This window comes from Neovison vison, chromosome 10, assembly GCF_020171115.1.
Source record: "Neovison vison isolate M4711 chromosome 10, ASM_NN_V1, whole genome shotgun sequence".
In the NCBI taxonomy this organism is placed as follows: domain Eukaryota; kingdom Metazoa; phylum Chordata; class Mammalia; order Carnivora; family Mustelidae; genus Neogale; species Neogale vison.
The window spans coordinates 33,569,586-33,593,580 of NC_058100.1; the positions used below are offsets into that span (position 1 = coordinate 33,569,586).

Genomic DNA, 23,995 nt, shown 5'->3' on the forward strand with positions numbered 1-23,995 from the left:
AAATACACACACACACACACACACACACACACAAAGTGACAAAACAAAAAGTTGTACTAATCCAAATACTGATGAACATGTGGAACAAATAGGACTATAAATTGGTACAAGAATTTTAGGAAATGGGGCACCTGGGTGGCTCAGTGGGTTAAACCACTGCCTTCGGCTCAGGTCATGATCTCAGGGTCCTGGGATCGAGCCCCGCATCGGGCTCTCTGCTCAGCGGGGAGCCTGCTTCCTCCTCTCTCTCTCTGCCTGCCTCTCTGCCTGCTTGTGATCTCCGTCTGTCAAATAAATAAATAAAATCTATAAAAAAAAAGAATTTTAGGAAATAACTGTATTTAGTTATACAGAAACTACTCCTAGACTATGACCTAGTAATTTTCCTCTTAATTTTCCAACCTATGAAAATTTTTAAATACATCAATGAGGAGATGTACATAAACGTGTTCATAATAGCAGTTTTTGTAATAGCAAATAAATGAAACAATCCAAATGTTTATCCATAAAGAATGAATAAAGGGTGACATAGATAAATAATGGAATTCTTTACAGTGAAAATTAATTAAACACCAGGTACTGATAAGGATTAATTTTTAAAAAGTAGTAAGCCAGAAAAGCAAGTCACAGATGCTATCCATCAGGTGTCCATCCATCCATCCATCCATCCATCTCTGTATCTATCCATCTATCTATGATGCCATGTTGGTAAACTTCAATAAAAACAAAACTAAACATTTCTTGGGGCACACCCATAAGTGGTAAAATTTATAAAGAAAAACAATCGAATAACAAATGTTCTGAAAGGATTAAAAAGTCAGATGCAATCAGAAGGAGCTTGCAAAGACTTCAACATATTGACAATATTTTATTTCTTGAGCTTACTGGTATACAGGCATTGATACTATTATTTTTTAAAATGCATACAGTGTGTATATTCAAGTGCTATGGGAATGAATCACGTTGATTGCCATATATGATTTTGTATCTATTTATTCCAAATGTAATAAATATGGAATGTAGGAAAAGGAAAAAACATGTCAAGAATTTAGAACGGACTAACAGAAAGAAGACGGCAGACTCGGGGACCGTAGCTGTGTCCTGTGTACAGGGCTTGATAAATAAAAGCATGCCAGTTTAGAGACCAAGGGCGGTAAAGAGGGGATAGTGAACATGTCAAGATTACTTAGGCTTCTTGGAGAGAAATTTTGATCTGAAGCCAAAAAAGTGCTGGATGTGGAGCCAAGACAGAAGTATCTAGAGAGAGCTAGAGGCCAGCTGGCGTTAGCCCAGACGTGGTCCGGGGAAGGGTGAACAGGTAAGGGTGAAGTAAGCAAGCCCTAATTCCAGGAGAAATGGGCATCATTCCAGGGAATTTGAGAGCTCTTCCAGTGGTCAAGCTGACAGGAACTCTGCTGCTCTTTAAGAATCCACAACAAACATTTCCATTCATAAAGGATCAAACTTCATGTTTCTGCAGACCCGGTGTGCATAAAACATGCTCTCAAGAGGGCTTTAGAGAGATGCAGTAGATGGATGAAGGCATCTTATGTGAGCTTCTTCCTTCAGAAGTAGGAGGACAGTCCTCTGTGAGGTCTTCAAGGACAGCAGTGGTGCACCTGTTAGATGACCAAAGAGGGAAAATGACTAAATCACACTCAGGATGCCTACATTCCGTGTTTATTTTCAATGCATAGATCTATGACCTTGGGCTGCCACACCATTCCTTCGTGCTCCCGTCTTCTCATCCGTAGAACAGTTGGGCCTCCACTTCCTTCAACATGTTCCAGTTCTAAGCCTGCACGGTGCTATGATTCACAAACTCAATGATCCAATTCTAACTGCAGTTTCTCTGCTCAGATTATTTTCCTAAAGGCTAAAAGAGGAAAGAGTCCACAGAGGTTTTTACTTCCCCCAATTTTTCATTTTCCAGTTTGGCTCAGAGGTACCTGCTCTCTGCAGAAGAACCATGGGCTGGTAGCTTGCTGGGTACCGCCTTCATTCGAAGTCCTGTCTACCTCAGTACCATCACTGGACATTAAACACTTTATTCCTAAAACATATCTGTGGAATGGGAACACTAGCGGCTCAGCTTAGAGTGGCCCTTCATTTAGAAAGTGATTTTCAAAGTTAAAGGCAATAGAGACCTTTTTGGTTTCAGTATGGAATGCTTAAAGTGAGGGTATCACTTTTTTTTTCCTCTTCCACCACATGGAATTTTTGTTTTTAATGGCCTTCAAAAATCAATTTTTAGCTTAAAAGTAAATATTTCTCCTGCTCTTAAAATGCTAGCATTTGAAAACCAATATATACTGGCAAATAACATGGAGAACAGACATGCAGAACACTTAATAATGATTGAATACATAAAGCATTTTTCTTCTGTTGTTATGTGACAGTTGGATGAGTTTCAACTTCCTGTTCTCCGCACAAGCTCTAAGCTTCCAATTCTGAGATTTTTCCTTTTCTTCCTCCTCCCTGCCTCCCCATCCCTTCTTGCCTCCTCCTTCCTGTTTGGGAAAACACAAATGGTTTTGATTACATAATAGCTGCAAACTTTATATCTCCCACTTCAGCTGTTACACATCATAAACAGAAAAGTGAACTTCAGACTCCATTAAGACAAAGGTTGGTCTGGATTGTTGGGAGGCCTTTCATGTTGGTATGGTTAAAAAAAAAAAACCACATTGAGATATCACCTTACACCAGTTAGAATGGCCAAAATTAACAAAACAGGAAACAACATGTGTTGGAGAGGATGTGGAGAAAGGGGAACCCTCTTACACTGTTGGTGGGAATGCAAGTTGGTGCAGCCTCTTTGGAGAACAGTGTGGAGATTCCTCAAGAAATTAAAAATAGAGCTTCCCTACGACCCTGCAATTGCACTCCTGGGTATTTACCCCAAAGATACAGATGTCGTGAAAAGAAGGGCCATCTGTACCCCAATGTTTATAGCAGCAATGGCCACAGTCGCCAAACTATGGAAAGAACCAAGATGCCCTTCAACGGATGAATGGATAAGGAAGATGTGGTCCATATACACTATGGAGTATTATGCCTCCATCAGAAAGGACGAATATCCAACTTTTGTAGCAACATGGATGGGACTGGAAGAGATTATGCTGAGTGAAATCAGTCAAGCAGAGAGAGTCAATTATCATATGGTTTCACTCATTTGTGGAGCATAACCAATAGCATGGAGGACAAGGGGCGTTAGAGAGTAGTAGGGAATTTGGGTAAATTGGAAGGGGAGGTGAACCATGAGAGACTATGGACTCTGAAAAACAGTCTGAGGGGTTTGAAGTGGCGGGGGGGTGGGAGGTTGGGGTACCAGGTGGTGGGTATTATAGAGGGCACAGCTTGCATGGAGCACTGGGTGTGGTGAAAAAATAATGAATACTGTTTTTCTGAAAATAAATAAATTGGGAAAAAAAAAAAAGTAAAAAAAAAAAAAATTCTGTAAGGAAAAAGAAATGCACTGGGCCTAGCTACTGACCATGCCCTGAGTACCAATCGCTCAGCCTAAAGATACCAATTCTAGCCGAGGAAGAAGTGAAGCCTGGATCCCAGGACTAACACAGCCCCTGCAACATTCACTCAGCACCCCCCGGTTTTATATGTGAGTACCATTACACACCAGAATGTTAAGCTAGGATACGTAGAGCCTGCAAGGAAACACCATGTAGTGTGCACACCCTATCGATTCTTATTTTCTCTTCTCTAATCTGGAGCTTCCTTTGGCATTTAATTTTACAAATAAAGCTCTATTACTTTCATAATGCTCGTGTAAAGAAACTAGGAACTAAGAGTAGGGAAGCACTTTTTATTTTTCCACCATTTGCGAATATTCATTGAGCACACACTATGGGTGAGGCACAGTTCTAGATCCCTGGACTCCCCCAGTGAACAAAACAGACAAATTTATCTACTGGAAGGGAGGAAGGCACTTTTATAAAGCAGTATCTCCAGTTAAATTTTAAAAAGGCAGCATCAGTAAGTGTATTATACAGTCTTTCGAAGGTGAAAAGTATTGCGGGACCCTAGAGGAGATACATGGGAAATCTGTTTGGGTGGAGAGTTGTGATTTTAAACAGAGTGGTCAGTGAAGCTATGTTACAAAATGGACATGTGATCAGAGGTTATTTGAATTTTGCGAGAAGAGATGCTAATGATGTTTCCATATTTGAAAAAAAAATTATTCTGGGTAAAGACCCATTTCAACTGTTTCTTAGGTAAATCATTTATGCTGTTTGGAGATGTGAATTTAGATGTTTATCTTTATACCTTGCTTTGCAGTAAATCTAATTCATTATAATACAATAATTTGCATTGACCCCTGCTATCTAACAGGCACTCTATTAAGCACTAGGGATACACCATTAAGAAGGAATGCAGGATCTCTGTACTCTTGGAGTGTCCATTCTCGATAGAAGAGTCACCTAACAAACACCTAAAAGAACAAGATGGTTTAGGCCACGGAAATAAACAGGCCTATAGCATATAGGTGCAGGAGCAGAGTCTCTGACTTTGATCTGAGCTCAAAATGAGAAGACTGTGCCTATGTGAAGGGTGTTCTCAGCATCAACAAGAAATACAAAATCTCTGAGGAGAGAGTGCTGTTGACTTGTTCTAGGACAAGTACAAAGGCCAGTATGGCTAGAGTAAGACGGAGAGTGGCGTGAGATGATATGACAAAAGCAGACACTGTTATGAGTTGAATTGTGTTCCCCAAGATGATGTTGAAGTCCTAACCCCCAGTGCCTGGGAATGTGACTCATTTGGAAATAGGGTTTTTGCAGATAATTAGTTAGCAAATAATGAGATCATCGTGGTGGGCCCTAATCCAATATGACCATGTCCTTATAAAAAGGGGAAATTTGGACATGGAAACAGACACAAACAGAGAACATCATGTGAAGATGAAGGCAGAGGTTGGGGTATCTCATCTTCAGGAACGCCAACAATTGCCAGCAACCACAGAAGTTAGGGGACAGGCATGGAATGTGTTCTCCCTCACAGCCACCAGAAAGAACCAACCCAGCCGACATTTTCATTTTGGACTTCCAGTCTCCAGAACTGTACAGCAGTACATTTCTGTTGTTTAACCCACCCAGTTTATGGGGCTTTGCTACAGCTGCCTCAGGAAACAAATTCAGGCAGAGACAGATGCCCTAGACATTTAGATTTTAGTCTAAGTGCAATGGGAAGATGCTGAAAGGCTTTGAGGATGATCTAATGAACATCTTGAAAAAGATCATATTGATGCTGCCATCTGGTCATGGCAGTGCAACCAGAGAGAACCTGGTGATTTCACCAAAGGAAGCACAATCAAACTTTACACAGCAATTAGAGAGCAACATATACAGTATAGTTTTATACTATACTGTATAAAAGTATATATAGTATATACTGTATAATGTATATATAGTTTTATACTATACATATACTATGTATACTACATACTATAGTATGTATATTATAGTGTAAACTATACTATAGTTATATAGTATAACTATATATATTATAGCTATATATACTATATAACTACATAGTTACATAGTATAACTAGAGTGTAACAGTGTAACTAGAGTGTAACTATAAAACTATTCTCTATAATGTATATATAGTTTTATATTATACATACATTATTTATATAAATATACTATTTATACAGTATACTATATACTGTGTACTGTCATGCACAGTATGTTTTTCTTAACTTTTCAGCAATTACATTTCCATTTTTAATCTTTAAAAGCAGCTTCTTGGATACGAGTTTTAAAACTGTAAAATTTGAAAATCTGCAGATTTTCAAATACTGAAGGAAGTTCATTATGTGGCATATAATTTGACCCCTTTTGTGATTAGGAATATCCATTTTAGTTCATAAAATATTTCTTAGTTTGAATGTTATGTGATGCATGAGGCATTAACATAAAAATAAAGACAGATACGCTCTTGACAAATGTATAGTCTAGAGAAGACAGATACACAAGAGAGTATCAATCTTTGACAGTGAATAGTAATGGAAGGTATAGAGAAGGCTCTAAAGGAGCAACTTGAAGAACTCAATGATGTTTTTTGGAGGAGATGATGCTGGAGCCAAGCACAGAAGGTAAATAACAACTGGCAAATGACAGGAGGAGGAGGATATGCTCCAGGAGAAAGGAAGAGTCTGGCAAATCCATATGGTTTCCAGCTAACCGTGAGCAGATGGGAAGCCCTAGAAATTAGAGCGGTGACAGAAATGTGAGGGCAGAGAGAGGCCTGGTCGTGGAGGCCCTTGTAGGACAGCCACGGCCCTTCGACATTGTGTAGGCAACAGGGGAGATGCAAACGAGAGAGAAGATGCTCATCTCAGTATCAGCCAGAGTTCTCTGGTTGCAAGCGAATCTGAAATTGACCACTACAAAAAAGTTCGTGGCAAAAAGTTAGAGGCTTATGGAATTGAAGGAAACCCTGAAAAAACCAGGCACTGAGAAGAATTCCAGCGCAAGCCCACGATAGAGGTGGCAGGACGGTAGTGAACAGCTTACTCAGGGATGAACCATTTCCAGCTGTGCCTCAAGAAAAATGTTACTTTATCAAACAAAAACCCGTACATATGTATAAAATGCCAAGTAGTTTTTAAAAAAATTTGTTAATTAACATAAAATGTATTATTTGTTTCAAGGGTATGGGTCTGTGACTCATCAGTCTTACACACTTCACAGCACTCACCACAGCACAGACCCTCCCCAGTGCCCATCACCCAGACACCCTATACCTGCCCCCCCCCACCCCCAGTAACCCTCAGTTTGTTTCCTGAGATTAAGAGTTTCTTATGCTTTGTCTCCCTCCCAATCCCATCTTGTTTCACTTTTTTCCTTCCTTTCCCTATGAGCCTTTGTCTTGTTTCCCAAATTCCTCGTATCAGTGAGATCCTATGATAATTGTCTTTCTCTGACTGACTTAGTTCATTTAGTGTAGTCGCCTCTAGTTCCATCCATGTCATTGCAAATGGCAAGATTTCATTTCTTTAATGTAAAATGGCAAATAGTTTTGTAGAAATTATAATAAGAAAAAAAATAATCTCCACACTGATTTTTTACTCCAAAGAACTACTTTCAACCATTTTAGCTATTTGTCTTTCTAAGAGCTATCTCTGTATTTGTGAGTTTAAAAAAATGCCTATACTGCTAACCAGAAACAAACACAAAGATATCATATGGTCCTCCATGTGCAGAATGAGTTGGGGACAGTAGCAGAGATGGAAGGAAGCAGGGGGAGGCTCTGGGATGCTATTATCTTAGTACAAAAATGATTGTGCTTTGTTACTATGGATCTGAATAACTTAAATGTATGCCTTAAATTGTCAAAACCATATGTTATTTATTCTGAATATAAACATAAACATAACAGGACTACGATGCTCACCTAACATAAATCAGAGAAATTAGGGTTGCATCAAAATGCACCTGTAATGCAGGAAAATTATGAATATATATTTTGGGGTTGAAAGGAATCCTTTTTTCAGGAAAAAAAAACATTAGGGAGATGTGAGTTTGCTTACGTCTCTGTCTTGCTACGAGCAGAAATAGCAGCTCAGTCACATCTTCCATTTATTGGCTGAGCAAACTTCTCTTGATATTCATAGGAAAAATTCTCTTGATTTCAGGCCAGATTGAAAATAATCCACTTTTTCTCTGAGATGGTTTAGATATTAAGCACACAGTTTCCACTATGTCTTTTGCATTCATCAGATTCTTTTCTGTCTCAGCTTTTCCCCTTCTGATCTGCTCTGCAGGAGGAGGGAGAGCAGCTTGGGTGTTTGGTCTCACAAGATGGAGCTATGTGCTCTCAAGTCTCTTCTGAGCAGTTTTCTAGGTGAGAGAGTTGTGCTTGGTCTCATCTTTCCTTAAGAGTCTTATTCTGTAATTCTGTAAACCATCCTTACCCATCTAAATACCCACGTACCAGCACATGTACTTAAAGAATGGAGCCTATCTTTCAACACCTGAGGAAAGGTCTGAACAACTCATGGAAAAACTTCATCATCAACAGAAATGCCTCTTATGCCTGATGGTGAACAATTTTACCCCTTTAGCCAGGATTAACAGGGGTGCTTGGAAACTTTCTCCACTCTGTGATGCCTGCGGTCGACCACAGCAGTGGATTTCCAAGTGCACCGGAACCTCCCTCAGTGCTGGTTTAATACAGGGACCCCTGTGTTTCTGAGGTCCGAACTCCATCTGATGGGTCATCAAGTTTGATATGGAAGAAAATAACTTTTTAAAAAGGTGCTTTTGTTTAGCTTTTTTAAAATACTGGGGTCCTAAAATGGTAAGCAGCATCTTGAGGAGAAAGAAAAGAGAATAATCTCCATGAGTGGAATCAGATGCCTGTGGCCTGTGCCTGTTGGTTCAACAAGATAGGACCAGAGGTGACAGGAATACCCGTTATAAAAATTGGGACCCCAGTCAACCCAGTAATATCGGGTTGTGGGTATTCTGTAATTCTGTAGAAACTGTAAGAACTAAAGGAATGGTGGTCTGACTTTTTTGGTGGGGGGCTTGAGGGGGTCCACAGTTCCTCCCAGTACCTCACAAGTTTCCCTTTTCTAAAGAATATATTGCAGGGATGAGGGTGGTGAATAAGAATCATGTTTTCTTTTTGAGAGTCGTTCCTGTAGTGAGCCTCTGTGTGTAAGACATGATGTCAAATCTAGCATATATACTGGAATTTAGAAAACGGTGTAGACTCAATATGAATGGTTCAAACCCCCTCAGCATCTGCTATGTTGCTTTTAAATATCACTTGTCTCAAAATCTGCACTTCTGACCTAGGTAGAACAATAGGGACAGTATTTACCTTCCCCTATGGAACAACCAAAATAGCCAGATTAAATATATGGAATAATGATTCTCAATATGCAGGCAACAGAGGACAATGATCCCTGAGAAACAGAAAGCGCATGAGGTGAGCCCCACAATTATCTCAGATTTCCACTTTGTGGAAGTTGCCAGACCATAGCACATGGACAGAAAATCCAGGTAGAATCCAGGAGACTCACTGAGTTGAGTAGATAGGGCTGAAAATCCAGAGAGATCAAAGTAGCTGATGGTTACAAGACAGTGAACCAGAGGACACAGGGCTGCACAGAGAGAGAACTCTAATGAATGTCAAAGTATTCCCCCACCCCTTGAGTACTCATTGGAATAATGATCATTGGAACTGAGTACTCATTGGAATAATGATCAATGCGTGAATGGAAGAAAACCATTTGAACCAAGGAAAGAACTTCCTGAAAAGTTCAGTGTTAATAGTACCCATCAGTCACATAGGGCCAGGAACAGTACCTGCTCTCATCAACCCTAGGAAACTTCATAATTCACAATGAGTTGGGAAGAGTTCTTAGAAGAGACGTGCTTCAGTAGTGAAGAATAACTAGTTCTTCAGTAGTGAAGAATAACTAGTTCTAGGCCAAACACCCTGTTCTCCACCCAACAAACCTTAAAAGGACTACCCCAAAACACCAAATTATTTCTAAGTAAATTAACTGCATCCCAAATGAAAGCTCAAGAATATTATGGAAACAAAAATATCCAGTACCCCAAGATATAAAACTCAATATGTCTGGCCCCTGGTTAAAAAAAAAAAATACCAGGCATATGAAGAAACAGGAAAATAAAATCCACAGTGAGGAGAGGAGGTGATCTATTGAAATTGACACAGAACTGACACAGATATTTGAATTAGCTGAAGAGGATATAAAAATGGTTATTGTAACTGCATTCCATATGTTCCAAAAGTTATATAGAAACATAAAGGAAATTTTAAAAAAGCAAATCAAGCTTCTAGTGATGAAAACAAGAAGAGTCTGAGACGAAAAATACACTGGATGTGATTAACAGCAGATAGGATCTTGCAGGCGGAAAGATAAGTAAACTCGAAAATAAAGTAATGGAAACTGTCCAAGATTAAGTGCATAGAGGAAAAAAAAGCATAAATAAAGTAGCCTCGGTGAGCTGTAGGACAATATCAGCCTAACAGGGATATATCAGAGAGAGGAATGGGAAGAGGCAGAAAAAGTACTTTAAGAAACAATTGCTATTTAAAAAAAAATAATGAAAACTGTAAACCCAAAGGTCCAAGAAGCTCAATTATTTCCAAGTTAAGAAATATGAAAAAAATTATACCCACAGATTCCAGTCATAATCTTTTCAGAAAATTTTTAACTATAAATTCAATGTCTTCATTAGATTTAGGGCTAACCAGATGATTAATTTCTCCTTGAACGAGCTTTGGTAGTTTCTGTCTTTCAAGGAATTGGTCCATTTCATTTAAATTGTTGATCTGGTGAATTCTACCAAGCATTAAAGGAAGAAATAATACCAACTCTGCACAAGCTCTTACAGAAAGTTGAAGAGGAAAGAATACTTCATAAATTATTATTTGGTTCCAGTATTTCCTGCAGTCAAATGTTCTACCCCTGAGCTATACCCTCAATTCCAGTATTTCTTGAATACCAAATCGGAAAAAGATATTATAAACAAAGGAAATGATGGGCTAATATCATTTATGAACAAAGATGCAAAAATTCTAAAATACATGATCTAAGTAAATGAAACCATATCAAAATAGATAATATATTATTAACAAATAGAGTTTATGTCATGAGTACAAGGTTTTACATATAAAATCAAGCAATGTAATTCATATTAAATTACAGAAAGTCAACCATCTTAGCTGTAGGAAAAGCACTTGACAAAATCAGGTTCACTCCTGATCAAAACTCTAAGGAAACTAATCATAGAAGAGAAATCTCTCAATTTGAGGAGGGGCATCTAAGAAAGCCCAATGGCTAACATCATTCGTAGTGATGAGAGACTAAATGTCTTCCCCTAAGTTCAAGAATAGGACATAAATGCCTGCTCTGCTACTTCTATTCATCATTACACTGGAGCTTCTGCCCAGTAAAATATGGTAAGAAAAATAGGTAAAAAGGGATTCAGATAGGAAAGGAAGAAATAAAACTATATTTACAGATAATATATTCTCTAAGTAGGCAGTCCAATGAAATACACGGAAAGCTACTAGAACTAGTAAGTCAGTTTACCAAGATTATAGGATACAAACCAGTATCAAACAGTGGGGCACCTGGTGGCTGAGTGGGTTGACCATCCAACTCTTGATCTGGGCTTAGGTTGTGAGACTGAGCCTCACAGCAGACTCTGTGTTGCGCACGGATCCTGCTTAAGATTCTCTCCCCCTCTGGCCCCCCACCGCCACTCACAGGCGCTCTCTCTCTCTAAAAAAAAGAAAAAAAGACAGTTTCATTTCTATGTGCTAGAAACAAAAACTCAGAATTTAAAAGACATATAACTCATAATGGCATAAGAAAATATGAAATACTTAGGAACAAAGCTGACAAAAGATTTATAAGGCCTGTATGCTAAGACTTTGCTGAGAGAAGTGAAAGAAGACCCAAATAAATGGAAGAAATATGTTGTGTTTGTGGGTCCAGAGATTCAATACAGTCAAGATGTCATTTCTTCTCAAATTGGTCTGTGGATTCAACAGATTTAGAATCCTGTATATTGTTTTAGGTGGCACGTTGCCTGTGGAATTCAAATGGAATTACAAAGAACATAAAATACTCATATAATACATCTTTGCAAGAGAAGAATAAAGTCTTTAAACCAAAGACTCACTTTACAGCTAGATTAATCATGACAGTATGGTGCTGGCGAAATGATAGAAAAATAGATCAATGGAAAAGAATAAAATCCAGAAGTGCACCCACATATTTATGGACAAGTGATTTTCTATGAAGATGACAAGGCAATTCTGTGGACAAGAGGATACTATTTGAGAAGTGTTATTAGAGCAACTGGATACCCGAGTGCCAAGCGTGCCTGTGACCCACACCTCTTACCATCTGCATAAATTTAAAAGGAATCCTAGACCTAAATGTAAATTGTAAACCATAGAAGTCTCTGAAGGAAAAGTTTCTTAAGACACCAAAACATGATTCATCCAACAGACAAAAAGTCGACAAGTTGTAGACCATTAGAATGAAATACTTCTAATCTTTGAAAGACACTGTTTAAAAACATGCAAAGACAAGCTACCAACCAGGAGAAAATATTTGCAAATCATAAATCTCATGAAGAACTTGTATCCAGACCTATGAAGTACATATTAAATTCTGTAATAAGAAAACAACCAACCAACCCAATAAAAAATGAGCAAAAGATTTGAACAAGATACTTTACCAAAATAAACATATGGTTTATAAGTACATGAAAAGATGCTCAAAATCATTAGTCATTAGGAGAATTCAAATTAACACCATATCACTACACACCTATTAGAATGGCTAAAACTAAAAAGAATGACCGTAGCAAGGATTGGTAAGGGTGTGGAGGAGCTGGGAACCACTGGTGGATGCGCAAAATGTGGAGCCATTTCAGAAGACAGTTTGGAAACTTATTAAGAAGTTAACCATGTATCTACCATTATCCAGTCATTCTACTCCTAAGTGGAAATGAGAGCATCAATCATACAGAGACTTGTATGCAAATATTCATCGCAGTTTCTTGTAATAGTCGAAATTAGGAAACAACCCAAATGCCTATCAGGTGAATGGACAAACAATGTATGTTGTAGTCATACAAGGGAATACTACTCAGAAGTGAAAAGGAATTGGGATGCCTGGGTTGTTCGGTCAGTTGGTTAAGTGCCTACTTTTGGTTCAGGTCATGACCCCAGGGTCCTGGGATCAAGTCCCGCATCAGGCTCCTTGCTCAGTGGAGAGTCTGCTTCTCCCTCTGCCTGCTGCTCTCTCTGCTTGTGCTCTCTCAAATCTTAAAAAAAGGAAGGAAAAAAGAAAGAGAAATGAACTTGACAAGTGCAGCAATATAATGAATCTCAAAATAATTAGGCTGAATGAAAGAAGCCAGAAAATAAGAAGAATGTGCACAGTTTAATTCTATTTGTAGAAAACTCTAGAAAATTTAAATTAACATGTAGTAATAGGAAAAAATCCCCACTGGATTGCCAGGGAAAGAGGGAGGAGAGAGAGAAGGGACCAAAAGGGTAAGAGGACACTGGTGTAGGTGGTTGATAAGCTCGATTCAACTTCTTGATTACATTGATGATTTCATGCACATATACATATATCAAAGCCCATCAAATTATGCATTTTATTATACATCAGTACTATCTCAATGAAGGTATTATAAATGTCCTCTATTTCTTTCAAATCTGTTTACCTGCCTTTTTCACTGCCCCAAGTAGATCCTTTTTTTTCCATTTTTATCTTTTTTACTATGTTATATTAGTCACTATACAGTACGCCATTAGTGTTTGATGTAGTGTTCCAAGAGTCATCGTTTGCATATAACACCCAGTGCTCCATGCAGTACATGCCCTACTTAATACGCATCACCGTGCCAACCCACCCCCACTTCCCCTCCCCTCTAAAGCCCTGTTTGTTTCTAGGCACAGCCTCTCATGGTTCGTCTCCCCCTCGGATATACCCCCTTCATTTTTCCCTTCCGTCTTCTAATGTCCTCCATGCTGTTCCTTACGTCCCACAAACCTTTGCTTTGTGTTCTCTAATTTCTCTCAGAGAATTACTTTTTGTTTGAAATTCTGAAAAAGAATGACTCCAGCCCATAAAGGCTTTAGGAATGTTACCAGTGTCACTTTGATGTTGATTAAGACTATTTTTATGGTCTAGCTTTTATGTTTCATAAAGTTTTCATATCAGGCTAAGCAAAGAGCTATAATCACTACAGAAATTATGGTGAAAGTACATCTTTCTAGGAGCTTAAGAGTCACCCAAGTTTACCAACTCTTGCCTGGAAGACAAGAAGATTTCTACGTATCACTTCTTTCAAACAAGGGGTAATTACCACATTCCAGGCGTTATAATAACTATTTGAGGGCTTACTACACCATAGGTACTAAGCCCAACATTTAGTCCTTTCTCACATTCTTTCATGCAGGTGTTTATTATACTCCCATTTACAGAGCAGCAATGTGAGGGTCAGAAAAGTTAAATACTTGCCCACTTTCACTTATCTCAAACACAGAAATTCTTGCAAAAATGCTTTTATTTCCTATATAAATATAAAATCTAAAAATTTTTGCCTCCTAGTCATCTAGAGGTCTTTCTCTGGTTCTCTAGTTTGGAAGAAAAGAGCATTTGTCATTGCATATTCAAACACACACACATGCACACAGTTTTTGGAAGGCCTTTGCAATATTCTTTTTAGTTCTATGACTTCATTCCTAGGCCTATTTTCATTCATTTTAGACTCTGTAGTTTCAAGGTTGTTCTAGCTTTAAAACTTCTCCTGTGAGTTAAGGAGCCCAAGCATATACAGAATATTAGTTAGAAAATGTCAATAATGGACTTCAAAGGGATTGAGAAAGTTGTTATTCTTCATGTAATAGAATGGGTTGAAATGTTGAATTTCCTTTAATGAAAGGTTTTAGTACCTTTCATTGGTAAAATGTTCCTGCCCAAGGAATGTAAACAACCGGTATCTTGGTGTATGGTGAGGGTTTCTACAATAACACCTGAACAGCATGAGGTGCAGGTAGTTTTCAAAGTAAAATAGGACTGGAAGCAAAAGGGTCATGCACCTTGTCGTAAGGTGAGACGTCAGTTATGCCCCATGGGCTGTTCAAAGGGGTGCGGCAGATGTAAAGAAGGGGAAGCTGGAACAGAGCCACATAACACATGTCTCCATTTCAGTCGTGGAGCAGACGGAGCACAGAGCAGATGGCCCCTTACTTTGATGAATGATCAGAAGGGAAGCCCATGGATGCCACAGAGAAAGGGAGCATACAAAATGCTTTTAGGGACCACGTGTCAAGGAGAACTCCAGATGGGATGGTTAGCCCTCACTTCTCACTCCCACATCCCAATCCCTTAAGAAATTAACAACTGCAAAGGGTGATCCGTAAAAGACAGAACAGGATCAAATGGTTAATGGGTAGGATTAACGTTTTCTTCATCAAGTTTCCACTCCAGGCACATGGACCTACATTCTTTCTTTTGGGGGCTTTGTCACTGTTTCTTCTCCTGGAAACCCCTGCCCTTTCTGCCCAAGCCGAGTCTTTCTGCTCTTCAGGACTCTGTGCAAACTCTGCATCCCTTCAGCTTTCCCAGCCCATGATTACTGTCCCTTCCTGGATTTCCAAATTACTCCGTTTGTAACAGCCATTCTTTAATTAATAATAAATTGGATATATGATACTCTTTTTTATAAAAGAAACTTCTGAGTAAAAGTAACTTGAGATCTGAAATCATTTTAAAATTCATCAGACTCCTGCCTAACACAACATTAGACTATAGTAGATGTTGTGACTAATTTCTTTGTGACAATCAAGATCATAATGTTTATATCTTGTCACATTTGATATTTAAAAAGCACTGTACAGCAGGGGAACCATCAACAAAATGAAAAAGCAAACTACCAAATTGTGGCAGGGGGAACACTTGCAAATCATATATCTAGTAAGGAGCTAATATCCAAAATATATAAGGAACTCATACAACTCAATAGTGAAAGAAAAAATCCAATTAAAAAAGGAACAGATCTAAATAGACATTTTCCCAAAGAAGATATACGTGAAAAGGTACTCAACATCACCAGTCGCCAGGGAAATGCACACCAAAACTGCAACAAGATTATCAGAGCACATCTTTAAGAATGGTTATTATGAAAAAGACAAGTGCTGATGAGAATGTGGAGAAAAAGGAACTCTTGCTCACTGTTGATGGGAATATAAATTAGTACAGCCACTATGAAATGGTATGAACTCCCCTCAAAAATTTAAAAAATAGAACTATCATATGACCTGGCAATTCCATCTGGGGTATTTACCCAATGAAAACAAAAAAACTGATTTGAAAAGAGATATGCACCCCCGTACTTGTTATAACATTGTTTGTAATAGCTAAGATATGGAAACACCTAAGTGTCCATTGATGAATGAATGGGTAAAGAAGATGTGGTGGATTTATACAATGGGATATTATTCTGTCATAAAAAAAGGAAATCTTGCCACTTGTCGCAACATGGAGGGACCTCAAGAGAATTATGCTCAATGAAATAGAGAAATACAAATACCGTATGATCTCCTTTGTATGTGGAATCTAAACAACAAACAAAAAACAAGCTCATAGATACAGAGAACAGACTGGTGGTTGTCAGAGGTAGGGGGTGGGGAGTGGGAGAAATGAGTGAAGAAGGTCAAAAGGTTAAAAAAATGGGTACACGTTTATGTTATTGGGCAATAACCAGAAAATAGATTTCAATGAGATTATTCATGAGAATGATAGTTTTGATTTAAAAGATGATCAAGTGAAAATTGCATTATTATACCACGATCCACCTTTTTGTAATATGCACATATGTGTGTGTGGATAGAAAATGTATGAAAGGAGAAAAATGAAATACACACTGAAATATTACTAGTTATTATCTCTGAATGATAGAATTACAAGGGATTCATTCTATGATTTTCAGGAAACTATGGACATTTTACAAAGAAAATGTATTACTTTTGTATTTATAGAAACACCTATGAAACTGGTAAATAAAAATTTAATCCAGAGAAACCCCTAAATCTACAGAAACTATTAGACGACAGCAGAAAAGTACTTGGTGGGGCAGGGTTGGGGGGAGCAAATCTTTAACTCCTGAGAGCACATTGAAATTCAAGCAACATTGCCCTTGGAGAAGAGCGCCTGCACAATTTGGAAATTATCACTACATGCACAGTAGATATTTGATGTCCCGCCACCAAGGGCCCATACAAAGGAAAAAGTACATTTGGGTAACATGACGGAAATAAACAGCTCCAAGACAGCAGTTGGCGGTTCCTGGCCCTCCTGTTCCTCTTGATATTGTCCTTTTATTCATTAGGACTTTTTTGGTTGCTAGTGACAGAAACCAACTCTAACTGGCCTGTGCAAAAAGAGAATCCCTTCATTCAGGAAACTCTGGAGTGGGAGCAGTTCGTAGACCTGAAAGAGGACATCCAAGAACCAGAGCCTTGGGATTTTAGCCAGAGATACGAAGACACAAGATTCCTTCTGTCTCTGTATGACCATTGCCTCTACTTGGCTTTTCAGTGAGGACATTCTCTCCACATATCTGCTAGCGGCCCTAGGTTCACATCTTCCTGCCTTGGAAACTTGGAAACAGAAAATCTATTAATCCTAGGAAAAGACCCTGATTGGCCTTTCCTGGATCATGTGCCCAGCCTTGATCCAGTCACTGAAATGAGTGGATGTAGACCCAAGATACCCACTCTTCAACCCGACAGTCAGGGGACAAAGTTGGGTTTTTTTTCCCTTAGGAATTTTTTTTTTTTTTTTTTGCTGCCATCATATTAAAGATGGCAAAAATTCAAGAGAAAGTACAAATTGCTTCAAAAATATTAAGATAGTTCTACTATCTGTAAAATTTCTTTTTACCAAGATAAAATTCAACCAGATTCATTAAAGACCATTGTTGAGATTAAAACATTTATGGTGCATCATTGTAATTTGTATCTGAAAAATAAGCATTTGGCTATGTTAGTTTCTAGGAATATACATAAGTCACTGAAAGAAACAGTTAAGAGAATCTATCTTGCATTCCACTGGAGACTCACTCTGCTTTGGAAAAGTGCTGAAGCTACAGTGTAGGGCCCCTCCAGTGCTGGCTACCTTGCTTCTTGGCTTTAGATAGAAACATGCAGCACTGCATCAGAAACTAAGGATGTACTATATAGTAGTGGCTAACTGAACCTAAAAATTAAAAAAAGAAAAAGCAGAATTGACTAGCAAATGAAGTCATAAAAATAACAAGAAACCTGTAGCACAAACAAAATCATTTTGTTTTTAATTATGTTATAAGCAGCACTTTGTCAACTGAAACAGTTTCCTCGTTTTTACATACATGTTCAAAGCAAAAAAAGGGAGGTGGGGAAAATAGTATGCTGTAGACTTACTCTTACCTAAATGGGTCTCCTAGGAATGGATTACCTTGAGTTCAGCTTCCCCCCTCTAGGTTCTCCTTCTAGAGACTTATCCCTCTAGCTCCCTTCATTCTCACAGTAAACCAGAGTTTCCAAGGTTTATATTCAGAGTTTTCCACTTCGTGAGTTTCCGAGAAGTTTAACGTCTACCTCCCACCTGCATTTTTCCCTCTGGGTCCGTGCATCATGAGGCAGACACAGTGTTAAATAACTACTTCATCTATCGGACAGTGACCCATCCTTGAGGCTCTCCCTTGCTCTAAATCACAGTCTACAATGGGCCATATGGAAATGGCTGAGTTTTTCTTCATTAGTCAAGATGAATATCACATTTAAGGAAAGTATTCATGCCAAACAGCTTCAAGAATTAGAAGTCATGATTGAGTACTAATTATAGACTGAAAAATGCTGTAATCCTTAGGCATTGATTTTTTTAAAAATCCCATAATTCCATAGAATATCCTTCATATTATTAAAAAATTCCTTTTAAGGAAGTCAAATTCAAATGAGTTATTCCTGTCCTCCTTGCTCATTCCTTCACTGGAAAAAATCTATTTTTCCCATAATGTGAACAAAGCTCATTTTTCCCCTCCCTTTATTGAAGTATATGTGAATCATCATTACTTAATGAATATTCTTAAAATAAACACACCTGTGTAATGGTGAGCCAGGTCAAAACCAAGAAACCGTCACAACCCCAAGAAGCCCCCTTGTGTTTCTTTCCAGTTACTATATCTTCCCATTATCACATGTATTTTTGGTCTGTCTTTGAAATTTGTATCCTTCTTCAGTATATACTCTTCTGCACCTTGCTTCTTCCACTCAGCATAATGTTGAATGAGATTCACCTATGTTGGTGAATGTAACTGCAGTTTGATTACTCGCATTGTAATTCAGTACTTCATTACATATATAGAACACAACTCACTTTCCATTCTGTTATTCATGTATAGTTGGCTTATTTTTAATTTTGGCTTTAATAGTTCTACTAAAATGTTTTTTACGTGTCTTTTGGGCACCACACACATGAACTTCTAGTGGTATAAATCTAAGAGCGGAATTGCCAGGTCATAGTATACATGTGTCCATCTTTAATATATAGTATCAAACTGTTTTCTAACTTTGCTATACCAATTTACACACTCACCAGCATTGTATGAGTTTCATTTTCTTTGCTAATACATTCTAGTGGATGTGTAGGAGGCTCATACTGAGGTTCTTTTTTTTTTTTTTAAAGATTTTATTTATTTATTTGACAGAGAGAAATCACAAGTAGGCAGAGAGGCAGGCAGAGAGAGAGAGGGAAGCAGGCTCCCTGCTGAGCAGAGAGCCCGATGCGGGACTCGATCCCAGGACCCTGAGATCATGACCTGAGCCGAAGGCAGCGGCTTAACCCACTGAGCCACCCAGGCGCCCACATACTGAGGTTCTAATTTGGATTTCCCTGAAGGACTATTAATTTTGAGCACCTTTTAATACGTTCATTGACCATTTGAATCTCTTTCCAACATGTCTGTTCAAACCTTTTCCCAATAATTTGCCCAATTTTTTTTAATTTTTTCAATTTATTTTCAGAAAAACAGTATTCATTATTTTTTCACCACACCCAGTGCTCCATGCAATCTGTGCCCTGTATAATACCCACCACCTGGTACCCCAACCTCCCACCTCCCCGCCACTTTAAACCCCTCAGATTGTTTTTCAGAGTCCATAGTCTCTCATGATTCACCTCCCCTTCCAATTTACCCCAACTCCCCTCTCCTCTCTAACACCCCTTGTCCTCCATGATATTTGTTATGCTCCACAAATAAGTGAAACCATATGATAATTGACTCTCTCTGCTTGACTGATTTCACTCAGCATAATCTCTTCCAGTCCCGTCCATGTTGCTACAAAAGTTGGAGGCATAATACTCCATAGTGTATATGGACCACATCTTCCTTATCCATTCATCTGTTGAAGGGCATCTTGGTTCTTTCCATAGTTTGGCGACCATGGCCATTGCTGCTATAAACATTGGGGTACAGATGGCCCTTCTTTTCACGACATCTGTATCTTTGTGGTAAATACCCAGGAGTGCAATTGCAGGGTCATAGGGAAGTTCTATTTTTAATTTCTTGAGGAAACTCCACACTGTTCTCCAAAGAGGCTGCACCAACTTGCATTCCCACCAACAGTGGAAGAGGGTTCCCCTTTCTCCATATCCTCTCCAACACATGTTGTTTCCTGTTTTGTTAATTTTGGCCATTCTAACTGGTGTAAGGTGATATCTCAATGTGGTTTTAATTTGAATCTCCCTGAGGGCTAATGATGATGAACATTTTTTCATGTGTCTGATAGCCATTTGTATGTCTTGATGGGAGAAGTGTCTCTTCATATCTTCTTCCCATTTTTTGATATGTTTGCCTGTTTCGTGTGTGTTGAATTTGAGGAGTTCATTATAGATCCTGGATATCAACCTTTTGTCTGTACTGTCATTTGCAAATATCTTCCCCCATTCCGTGGGTTGCCTCTTTGGTTTTTTTTTTGACTGTTTCCTTTGCTGTACAGAAGCTTTTGATTTTGATGAAGTCCCAAAAGTTTATTTTCGCTTTTGTTTCCTTTGCCTTTGGAGACATATCTTGAAAGAAGTTGCTGTGGCTGATATCGAAGAGATTACTGCCTATGTTCTCCTCTAGGATTCTGATGGATTCCTGTCTCACGTTGAGGTCTTTTATCCATTTTGAGTTTATCTTTGTGTACGGTGTAAGAGAATGGTCGAGTTTCATTCTTCTACATATATAGCTGTCCAGTTTTCCCAGCACCATTTATTGAAGAGACTGTCTTTTTTCCACTGTATATTTTTTCTTGTTTTGTCGAAGATTAATTGACCATAGAGTTGAGGGTCCATATCTGGGCTCTCTACTCAGTTCCACTGGTCTATGTGTCTGTTTTTATGCCAGTACCATGCTTGAAATCCCCCCGTTTTATTTTTGTTTTTCAACATTTCCTTAGTGATTCGGGGTCTTTTCTGATTCCATACAAATTTTTGGATTATTTTCTCCAGCTCTTTGAAGAATACTCGTGGAATTTTGATCGGAATGGCATTAAAAGTATAGATTGCACTAGGCAGTATAGACATTTTAACAATGTTTATTCTTCTGATCCAAGAGCATGGAATGGTCTTCCATCTTTTTGTGTCTTCTTCAATTTCTTTCATGAGTGTTCTGTAGTTCCTCGAGTACAGATCCTTTACCTCTTTGGTTAGGTTTATTCCCAGGTATCTTATGGTTCTTGGTGCTATAGTAAATGGAATCGATTCTCTAATTTCCCTTTCCGTATTTTCATTGTTACTGTATAAGAAAGCCACTGATTTCTGTACATTGACTTTGTATCCTGCCACGTTGCTGAATTGTTGTATGAGTTCTAGTAGTTTGGGGGTAGAGTCTTTTGGGTTTTCCATATAAAGAATCATGTCATCTGCAAAGAGAGAGAGTTTGACTTCTTCATTACCAATTTGGATACCTTTTATTTCTCTTTGTTGTCTGATTGCTGTTGCTAGGACTTCTAATACTATGTTGAACAAGAGTGTGAAAGTGGGCATCCTTGTCTTGTTCCTGATCTCAACGGGAAGGCTGCAAGCTTTCTCCCATTGAGGATGATATTTGCTGTGGGTCATTCATAGATAGATTTGATGAGGTTCAGGAATGTTCCCTCTATCCCTATACTTTGAAGCGTTTTAATCAGGAACGGATGCTGGATTTTGTCAAATGCTTTTTCTGCATCAATTGAGAGGACCATGTGGTTCTTCTCTCTTCTCATATTAATTTGTTGTATCACATTGATTGATTTGTGAATGTTGAACCATCCTTGTAGCCCAGGGATGAATCCCACCTGATCATGGTGGATAATCTTTTTAATGTGCTGTTGGATCCTGTTGGCTAGGATCTTGTTGAGAATCTTAGCATCCATATTCATCAGTGATATTGGTCTAAAATTCTCCTTTTTGGTAGGGTCTTTGCCTGGTTTGGGTATCAGGGTAATGCTGGCTTCATAGAAAGAGTCTGGAATTTTTCCTTCTGCTTCAATTTTTTGAAACAGCTTCAGGAGAATAGGTGTTATTTCTTCTTTGAAGGTTTGGAAGAATTCCCCAGGGAATCCATCAGGTCCTGGGCTCTGAAACTGGAGCTCAATCACAAGGAAAGTTCAGAAGGAACTCAAACACCTGGAAGCTAAAGGCCATCTTGCTTAAGAATGCTTGGATCAATCAGGAGATCAAAGAAGAACTGAAACAATTCATGGAAACCAATGAGAATGAAGACACTTCAGTCCAAAACCTATGGGATACAGCAAAGGCGGTCCTAAGGGGGAAATACATAGCCATCCAAGCCTCCCTCAAAAAAATTGAAAAATCCAGAATACACCAGCTATCTCTACACCTTAAAGAACTGGAGAATCAACAACAAATCAAACCAACTCCACACATAAGAAGGGAAATTATCAAGATTAGAGCTGAGATCAATGAGGTAGAAACCAGAAATACAGTAGAATGTATCAATGAAACTAGAAGCTGGTTTTTTGAAAGAATCAATAAGATCGATAAACCATTGGCCACACTAATCCAAAAGAAAAGAGAGAAAGCCCAAATTCATAAAATTATGAATGAAAAGGGAGAGATCACAACTAACACCAAGGAAGTAGAAACAATCATCAGAAGTTATTATCAACAGTTATATGCCAATAAGCTTAGCAACCTAGATGAAATAGATGCATTCCTGGAAAAATATAAACTACCAAAATTGAACCAGGAAGAAATCGACAACCTGAATAGACCGATATCTAATAATGAGATTGAAGCAGTGATGAAAAACCTCCCAAAAATAATTTGCCCAATATTTAATTGGGTTTTCTGTCTTCCTAATTTGCAGGTATTCATTACATGTTCTGGGGATGAGTCTTTTGACAGATACATGTATTGCAAATATTGTTTTCCTCTTTGTGATTTATCTTTTCACTTTTTTTTAAAGATTTTTTTTTTTTTTTGAGAGAGAGAGAGATAGAGAGAGCATGGATGGTGGGAGAGGGTGAAGAGCAGAGAAGAGGGGGAAGCAGGCTCTCCTCTGAGCGGGGAGCCCACTACAGGGCTCAATCCCAGGACCCTGAGATCATGACCTGAACTAAAGGCAGATGCTTAACCCACTGAGCCACCCCTGTCCCCCTATCTTTTCACTTTCTTAGTGATAACTCCTGATGGACAGAATTTTTCACTTTAACCATCATCACTGGTTCTTGATCCTGTTCTAAGCTCTAGTTCTTACTTCCAATGATTAAATTCATAATAAGTGAATTCTCCAGATATGTGGTATATATTCAAAACTGCATCTGAGCCTTTAAATCCAAGGGCTTCCAGGGATTCCCAAAAGTGACAAAAAAACCTTCATGCTGTGAGTCTCTCCCTGACCTGAAAGCCCAGGCTCTCACAAAGGGTCAAAGCCCAGGGTCAAAGATTCTACAGCTCAAGTTACTAGTGTCACACTATGACCTCAGGCCCAGCAAATGTAAGTCCTCATGAAGAATTCACAAAACACATAGGAAGGCTCCAATTTTTGCCACAATCCAGTTTCTTAGGTAGAAAAGGAAGAGGAGAATGGGATTATATTGAACCATACATACTTAAAGGCAAAAATGTGTGAAGTTCTAAATCGAGAAGAACATCTATCATCTCTCAAGATCAATAATTTCCCCAGAATGACCCCCATTCCACATTCCTGGATTTTAGTTGTTTTGTTCTCCTTGGATTTTCTGAGTCAGTCTTACATGCTATAATATGTCCCATTTTCTATCTAATTTAAATAGTTGTCTCTTCCTTTATCCAAATATGTGTAGCTAATATAAATTTAGACAAATGCTAGAGATAAAAACACAAAAACAGTGGCAGTTTATTAGTGCAAGAATGAGATAAAACCATAGGTAAAAAATATTTTCCTCT

The 23,995-nt window shown here is 38.4% G+C and overlaps 1 long non-coding RNA gene across 2 annotated transcripts in view; it reads right to left on the bottom strand.

Annotated features, from left to right (window-relative positions):
- Nucleotides 1–893: 893 nt before the first annotated feature.
- The window catches only part of LOC122918477, a 95,463-nt gene continuing 72,361 nt past the window's right edge, over nucleotides 894–23,995 (bottom strand). The window contains exon 4 of one of the 2 annotated variants that reach the window (XR_006386613.1): nucleotides 894–1,619. This is a non-coding gene — a long non-coding RNA (uncharacterized LOC122918477). Of the gene's footprint in view, nucleotides 1,620–11,260; nucleotides 11,291–23,995 lie in introns of those variants that run through there. The other variant, XR_006386612.1, reaches the window with a different exon arrangement.